This window comes from Harpia harpyja, chromosome 6 (assembly GCF_026419915.1).
Source record: "Harpia harpyja isolate bHarHar1 chromosome 6, bHarHar1 primary haplotype, whole genome shotgun sequence".
Taxonomy (NCBI): domain Eukaryota; kingdom Metazoa; phylum Chordata; class Aves; order Accipitriformes; family Accipitridae; genus Harpia; species Harpia harpyja.
The window spans coordinates 5,927,965-5,936,951 of NC_068945.1; positions in this window are offsets into that span (position 1 = coordinate 5,927,965).

The window sequence follows — 8,987 nt, forward strand, 5'->3', positions numbered from 1 at the left end:
CTACTGTACAGTGAGAAAAGTTAAGGATGTTACTGCATAAGCATGCATGGGGGGGTGGAAATAATCGTGGTTTACATGTGTTTCCAAGAAGTGTACACAATAATATTTCAGCCTGTTGGGTAAGTTCTTAATCTAGCAGTTCTCAGGATTGCCAAGAACATTCTGACTCTGACAAACACTTCACTGTACTTCGCATGATGTCTCCAAGGCCATTTGGAAGCAGTGGCACAGTGAGATAATGCAATCGCATTGACAAATAGCAGCACTAACTAGAAAGTTGGTTGGTTGGTTGTTTTACAAGTAGAACAGTTCTTACCTTTTCCAGTTCTGAAAAAAAAAATTATCTTTCTTGCTGAAATAAAATCTTCACAACTGGGAACTTCAATAGTCAACAATCTCCAAGTAAAGACACTGTCTCAAGGTCTGAGTCCAGGCACCCTGTCAGTGTATTTGTAGACAAGAGAGTGTCACATCCCTCAGAAGTCTCTGCTATCAAATCTTCAGGGGAAAAAAAAAAGTGTATATTTTAACATTAAAGCTTTAGTCTAGTAAATGTTTCCAGCTATCTGCATTGGAAGAGCCTGAAATCAAAACACCTCCATTCCCTTGGCTGCTGCAGCAATTCTGTTTTCAAATGCATATGTGCAGCACAGCCCACCACCAGTCCACTCACATCTCCTCTAGCTGGCCTGCTGGATGTTGGCTTATTCCCCAACACTTCACGAAGATTCACGATAGGTAGATTATCTGAGCTTCTTCCAGAGCTCAGCGGGAGCACAGTGGCATCAGACACCCTGAGCACTGAGCACAAACTGTAATTGTTCTCTGTGTTTCAATACTTCCATTTTAATTCTAGTGACTGCAATGCCTTGCAATAATCTCATTTTCAGAAACTTTTAATCCTATAAATATATACAGGTATATATTCATAGATACATATGTGTAAAATAACACATATGTTATACATATGTCTCAAGACAGGCCTGGTCAAAATATTTGGCATTTATGTATCTATGGATGAACATAGGAGTGCACATAGACACACACAAAAATTTGAAGGCAGGGAAAGAGGGCAGATCTAATCTGAGTAGGTTCAAATCCACATACAGCTGGGTTTCTGGAAAGCGAAAGGAATGGAGTTTTAATATTGATTGCCATTACAATGAAGTGTAACAGGAGGGTAGCAAGGCACAAGCATGCTGTAAATAGCAGTATGCTATGCACTGTCAATGAAGGAAATGGGAAACTAATTTAACAGAAAACATAGCCAGACCTGCCTTCATTTCAGTACAAAGGTATGCCATGTCTTACCTAATTTTTAAAATCACACATTCTCAGTGACCAAAAATTTAGCTTTTTTTTTCCAGATATTATTTTGAATGCTAGAAGTTAAAATGCCTTTCAAAAATGTCAGTTGTTAAATTCCAAGGGGCCTATGGGGGGCCAAGACTTGGAGGTGGTAGATGTGGATGGACTAGTATTTTTCAGTTTCTGTCCAACACTATCCAAGAAAAAAGCATTTCATTATCATAAAATTAAAAGAAAACCTTACAAATTTGTTAGTTTTCAAAAGAATTGTTTGCCAAAAAGCACGTTAGGAAATATTTTCACCATGTATTACTGATAAAAATGTTTTTGTCAAGAGTCAGAAATCATTTTACTAACTCCTTTCCAAAAATCGTATTTGTTGTAGAAAGTTTGTCCTCTTGGACTCATTTCACCAAATCACAAATATATTTTCCTTTAAATTTCTCCAAAGGCTTTTTTTTTTTTTTTTAATTTGAAAAACTAAGAATACCTTGATAAAAGCAAAACAAGAAACAACCAGACCATCTCTGAAAAAAAGGCATGAAGATTGAGGCAGTATTTAGCACATATGACTAATTCTGGATGAGAAGTCTTTCTTCCTGCCATGTAAACAGTCATGCATGCAGCCTGTTACTCATCATCAGTTGGCCGATTTCTCCTAAACACTGCGGTAGAAGTGGTCTCGTGGATCGTACAGCATGTAGAATGCTGGCAAATACAGAGAGCGACCTCTTTTCAATGACACAGGCTAAATAGACATAAAAACACTTGTGTCTGTGTGTATGTATGTGTGTGTATATATATATACACATGCATACATACACATATGTGGGTAAGTGCATGTATGTATATATTCTATATCTATATATCTATATATAGATAGATAGATAGATATTCTGCAGGTCTAATCCACTGCTGTAGGCCAGCCAGTTTGTCTCTCGTTCTGTTGTCCCCAGCCCCAACAATACTTCTGCGACCCCAACTTCACATTTCTCGCATTCTTCTGGAAGCCATGCAGCTCCCAGCTTTCCTCTCTCCTCACAATCCGTTCTCTTTCCCCACCCCACAGACCTCTCTCGAAATGTTTTGATTATCATTCCTTTATAGCAAGAGCATATTCTGTATCAGAGATGAGAAAGAAAGAGAGGAGGGTCCAGAGAGGCCCTGGGGTGTCTGTGGGCCAAGATTAGAAGGAAACTGGCTCATCACAACTTCACTGTGAGAGGAGAAGAGGGCTGAGCTTGACATTTCTCAGCCCCCAGAACATCCACTTGATGGTCCACAGCTGTTTGATGTAGGCTACAGCAAAAGTAGGGGTAAGGAGAGAAAGAAGAGGGGAGCTGCCCCAGTTTGCACTGAAGGACTCCAGATTAAAGGAGCGGCTTTGTCTCAACCTTTGCATAAGCTTCCTGCTACTGCTACGGCCACCACAATCTTATTCCAGTCTTACCTAACAGAATTTAGCATGAAAAACAAAATCTGACCCATGCTATTCAGATTAAACAGAAATATTTTTTCATTCTTCTCTTCAAGTTAATGGCACTCTTAGTGGCATTTGGTATTGACTTTATAATGATGCTCTTTCATCAGAACTGCATTTTGCCAGTCTCCCTCTAGGCTTTGTAAGATTTATACGACATGTCCTAGTCCAATAAGAAGAGAGAAGGATGTTGAGGGCTTTTTGTTTGTTGGTTTCTGGGGTTTGTTTGGTTTTGGAGAACAAACAGAGGATATGCCTTTCAACCCTACTAATTTTGAAAATTAAGGACAGAGACCGCACCTCATGATGGTGGTCTTCTGTAAAGCAAGAACAGATAATGTCTAGTAATCATTTCTCACTTCCTTGCAATATAGCAGAGTTTAAGGAGAGGAAAAAGTCACAGCATTATCATGAGCCTTTCCTTAATGAAAATTATTTCAAATCCTGAAACCCAGGGCATACATGAAAGACATCATTTTCATTTTATTAGCAAATCTTTTCTTAAAATACCATTTTCCTTTTTTTTATGTAAATGTGATCTTTAGGGAGGAAAAAAAAATCAATTTTCCATTAAGATGCATCAATGAATTAAAGCCATCAGCAAGAAAGTTCAAATTCATTCCAAAGAACAAAGACTTAAAGGTCAACCTGCAGACTTCAATATTTAAAGCTTTTCTTCTGACATACTGATGACATAGTATTATCAAGCCAAATAATCAATTAAATAAGCTAGGGAAATTGCATTACTATTCATTTTCTAAGAGAAGCAAAACGGGGAGGAGGAAAATGATGTAATGCAGGACAACCAGTCCTTAGCCTATACACCATAGCTTAGCTGACAGAATGAGCACCAGGTCTCAAGGGAAGGGATCTCAGCCAGTTGTCCCCATCTCCCTCAATTAAAGACAACCAGAAGTTACTGTTGTTCATTAAGAATAGACCCCACAGGTCCCACTTTATAACTGCCTGAATCAGGATTATTTGACTCTGAAAAGTGCTGTGGCACAGCGATAAAGTAGATTTCTGGACTTTGGTGCCCTACCTATTGAATGGGATACCAAAGCAAAGGAAGTAACGGCTGCCTGCAGGTCAGTTGAATTAACCCGTATCCCATTCAGAGCCATGAGAGGAGTGCACACTCATCTACTCCTCTTGCCAGAAGTGACCCGATAATATAAATTCTCATAACCCCCTGCACTGCAATCTCAGAGGTGACTTGCTCCTTCCAGGAAAGCAGCACACACTACGCTGCTCATCACGTGAGCTTCACCCAGACCCAGATGTAAAAAGCCACATCAAAAGTACACATCAAAGAAATGCATCTTCTATAAAAATGACCCAGAATGAAGATTAGGTAAGACAGCATCAAGGCAATAGCTCTGAAGCTGCCTTTGAAAAGCCACCTAGTAGTGATTTCCGTAGGCTGCCAAAAAATGCAACAGGGGGAAACACACCAAATCACCTGAACACCATTATTCTGCATCCCTACCCACTGGCCTTGTCTATGTCCCGATATGTGTTCAGGTACCACTGAGGAAGAGGAGGGAGTGAAAAAAGAACATTCTAGATGAAGGTCCGCTGACGGGGATTGCAGGCACATGGACACAAGTGACAGTCTACCTGCACAGAGATCGGTCTGCTCATAACTCGACTTGGGGCCAGGGAAGAAAGTGACTTTTAAAACCACCGCTCAACAAAATCCACCCTTCCCCAATTTTCCCTGAATGGGGTATGCAGAGAGCTTTGCCGAGGGCTTTTAACAGAAATTCCCACCTCAGCTGGTGACCCAACTTCTGTATTTCTGATTCACTTCTCACTGTAAGCTTCTCCTCTCCAATTGGGCTGTTTGGGCTCATAACCTCTCCCGAAGAGCACAACCCCTTGAGAATCACTTGGGGAAAGCTGCTGCCAAAGTGCAACATAATTAATTGGACTAAATGTATATAAACTGGTCAGAGAAATCAGGGCTGGTGAAAATGCCAGAAAAATAGCAAAAAAGTTTGTAGGAAGAGGTTGTGCCTGTATTTAGGTCAGTAAATGTAATCAGAGAACAGGCAAGATTTGAGGCAAGCAAGGCAAATGTTTTGCTAGTTATAATGTTGGTCCTTTGCCACTGTCATTTGTCACTCTTTCTGACAGTATTTGCTGGGCAAGACACTGAAAAGCCCCCAAAAGAATGGGCGAGCACCCCAGTGACTCTGTGTCCTGATTTCAGCTGGGATAGAGTTAGTTTTCTTTCTAGTAGCTGGTATAGTGTTATGGTTTGGTTTCAGTACGAGAAGAACGTTGATAACACACTGATGTTTTCAGTTGTTGCTCAGTAGTGTTTAAGTCAAGGATTTTTCAGCTTCTCATGCCCAGCCAGCAAGAAGGCTGGAGAGGCACAAGAATTTGGGAGGGGACACAGCCAGGGCAGCTGGCCCCAACTGGCCAAAGGGGTATTCCATGCCATATGAGGTCATGCCCAATACATAAACTGGGGGGAGTTGGCCTGGGGCGCAGATCGTTGCTCGGGAACTAACCGGGCATTGGTCGGCGAGGAGTGAGCAATTGCATTGTGCATCACTTGTATATTCCAATCCTTTTATTAATCTTGTCATTTTATTATTGTTATTACCATCATTCCTAATTTCTTCCTTTCTGTTCTATTAAACCGCTCTTATCTCAACCCAAAAGTTCTACTTTTTTTTTCCCCCAATTCTCTCCCCCATCCCACCCGGTGGGGGGGAGTGAGTGAACAGCTGTGTGGTGCTCAGTTGCTGGCTGGGGTTAAACCACGGTGCTCTGCCAGTTACATCTTGACAAGAAAGTAATAAAAAGCTATAGTATGGCACAATCTTGCAGAGAAGGGAAGGTGGGTTTAAATGTATTTTATTCTTTCTCACTGCCTCAGGCCTTCAAAAATGAAGACATTTTAGAACTCAAGGAACTAAAGAATAATTTACAACTCTAGATAGTAAAAACTAGAGTTTGTAATTGTAGAGTATTGGCTACTTGGAAGCGTGAATGGCAGTAAGTTATTCAACAATGACTATGTTTATGCAACACTGAGTTTAAGGGGAAATTTTTTCTTGAGTTACTCCTGCCTTCACAAGCCACGATTATCGATCAGTTTAGAACATTTTGTTGCTCCCCTCCCAGCAGAGGCTGACGTGACAATTGGTCTGGGAAAAAAGAAAAATGTCAGTTGCCTATGGAGGTCTCTGGAAAGTTTGCTACCACTTAACACCTCTGGGGAAACTTCCTTGATAAATAAAGGGCTGTCAGGTAGGATACATCAAGAAAAATCCTGAGAAAGATTAAGTCAACAAGGGCAGGTTCAGCAGTAAACAGAGTAATAAGGTAAACTAGCTTGAAAAGGCAATTGAGGCTGAAATCAGGGATTTGACACTCTGCACGTCAGGAGAACAATTACATTAAAGCAGGGCCAAATACGATACCTTAGAAAGTAAAAGAGAAACAAACACATTTTTCACCTTGCTCTACTGAAAGAAAGCAGATATACACAACCATATTACTTATGACTTACAGTTCCATTTATAATTAAACTCAAGTAATGCAGGTTGACTTCACGTGCCAGTTTATAACCCCAGCCGGACAACAGACCTTTTATTAGCTGTGACACTTGGGAGCAAGGTGTCATAAACAAAACCGTTAAAGTTCTGGCTTTAGTAAGGATAAGTAATGACTAATCTGGGAAGCCACCCATAGCGCACCTCCATACACACAGTTTATCTATCTGCCCCATAGTCACTCTGCTGTTGCTTCACATGAGCACACAGGGTAATTAAGAAAGCACAGGGCCACCCCGCTCTGTGATTCTGGCCATACCACCCAGTGTTAACAGAGCCCTCAGCCCCATCAGCAGTAAACCCTAGCCTTGGCTTGGCAGAGCACTAACCCAAGTATAGTGCTTTCTGATGAAAGCCAACTCATTTATAAGCAAGTCAGAACGCAGGACAATTTGTATTTTTATGTATCATTATGTCCCAAACACATCTGAACAACTCCTCCCAGAACTACTGGGGAACTTGGACGTGTTCGTCCACCCAAGCTGACCGAGTGAAGGGAGGGAGCTAGAAAAGACACGTTTCTCCTTTGGGCCCACATACCTTTATATCCTGGAGTGCCACAGAGAGGGACAAGAAGAAGAGACATCCTCCAAAGCCCTTGCTCTACTCCTGGAGCCTGTCCTTACCCTCTTTGACTTCTTAGGGTCTTTGAAACCCAGCCGCCTGCCACCTCAGCAGCTGAAGCGAGGAACCTCTGGGGAGTTTATTCGTGACCCTACTCCACGTCACCGAACCGTAGTCTGGGAAGTAGCCAGGGTTGCATTTCCCAAATACCACAGTCCCCCGGTACAAAAGCACTCAAAGTTACTCATCGCATTGCAAGAGTGACTTTCCATAGATATGGCTGCATCCTCTGATGGGGAGCTCCTTAGACAAACCTCACAAGCCAATTTTGGGACCTAGCAGACATTCACATGCATAAGTAACTAGCTAGGCAGCAGTTTTAAAGAAAATTACATCTATTTGTATCTAGTCTGACAAGTCAGTCAAATAGCTGCTTCTGGGCAGTCTGAGCCACACATTCCCAACATGCCGTCTTGAAAAATAAGTTGTAATCTTGCATTGTTTTTGTATTTGTTGAGGTTTTGATTCATATTTTTAATTACATTACCATGTAAAAAAAAACATCAGAGGCTTAAAGTTTCTCCTTTGCTGCGAGGGAAAAATTTGTTTGTGTTTTGTAAATCTAGTCAGGTTTTTATATGGTGAGAATTAACAAACCCTGGTGAAACTGAGTTCAGTGATACAGCCTGATCCATGGGGCAACACCACCTGCAAAAGGATTTGGTTTATGTTCAGTTTATCTACCACCCCACTTACCTACATAATAAAGCTCGTGGGGTCACAACATGTTGAAAATGAGACGAAAGCTAAGCACAGCAGCTAGCTTCATTTCAGTTCAGGTTACCCTGAGTCACCAAACACCGTAATCACCTTTTTCTCCTTCCACCACTCACTTTCCACCTTTGTCACATACTCTTTCTCCCCCATGAGCCACTGCAAGGCCTCCTTACCTCGGCTCCCCTCCTGGAGCTGTACAGCTCATTATTTCCACCTCAGCACCGAGCCTGAGCATCTCTGTATTGAATTATCTCCAAGGTCTTCAGGGCATTCTTCCCAATTCATGAAGGTCATTTCAAATTCTAATCATAGCCTCTGATGCTTCGGCTCTCACTGCCAGCCTGATGTCATCTACAAGGTTGAAAAGCACACACTGTACTCCAACATTTAGATCATAAATTAAACTCCTAGGCAGTGCCAAACCCCCTTATTCCCCACGCCACTCCTTTTCTCCCTTATCCTCCCCCTTCTACCCTCACGTCCTTCACGGGGAAGCTTGTGCTCACCTCCTACTGAGAGCCAACGCTACGGGCCAAGCCCAAACCCTTGCTCTCTTCCACAGGAGATGCCGGCGTCCTGCAAAGCCGCTCGTGGGTGCAAGCGTCTCCCCCTGCACCGCCGCAGATGCCTCCCTCCCCAGCCAGCACAGCTACAGCCGCACCATCCCACCTCGCCTCCTTCCTCGGCCCTCCTGCCACCGCTCGCTGCAGGCGTCGAGCCTCTTCCCGAAATAACACTGCCTGCGCTCATCGGCCGGGGCCTCGGGCAGGATTAGCTTAAAGAAGCTCCCCTCGTGTGGCTTGACGCTGCCTCGTGAACTTCTGGTGAACCTCTGAGCCGCTGCCTTTTCCCACGAGATGAGAGTCTCCCAAATGGCAGCCAGACAGGTGGTATTTGCCTATCGAAAATAGGGGAGAGAAAGCAGGGTTGGAATATGGCTACTACTTCAAAAATAAATAATAAATAGAAAAGGCAGGGAAGCCTTCCTAATTTTTAACTAAACAAGGGGGAGGGAGAGGGGGACAAAACGTGGGAGCAAAGCAGCAGTCAGGGAGGTTAGGTCTCCTTCTGGGGAAATAAAGTGGGATGCAGTAGAGAACTGGGAGGGTGGTAAAAGTCACGGCCACGAGATGGGGACCACGCTGAAACCAGGAGATGTAACATTCAGCTTTGGCCCCTCCACTGTGGGGTTGTCCGAGACTACGATCCAGCTGCTGGTGGGGATGGAGAAGAGCAGCAGCAGTAGTGGAAGTGGGCATTGTGGGGAGTACCTGAGGAGATGGGGG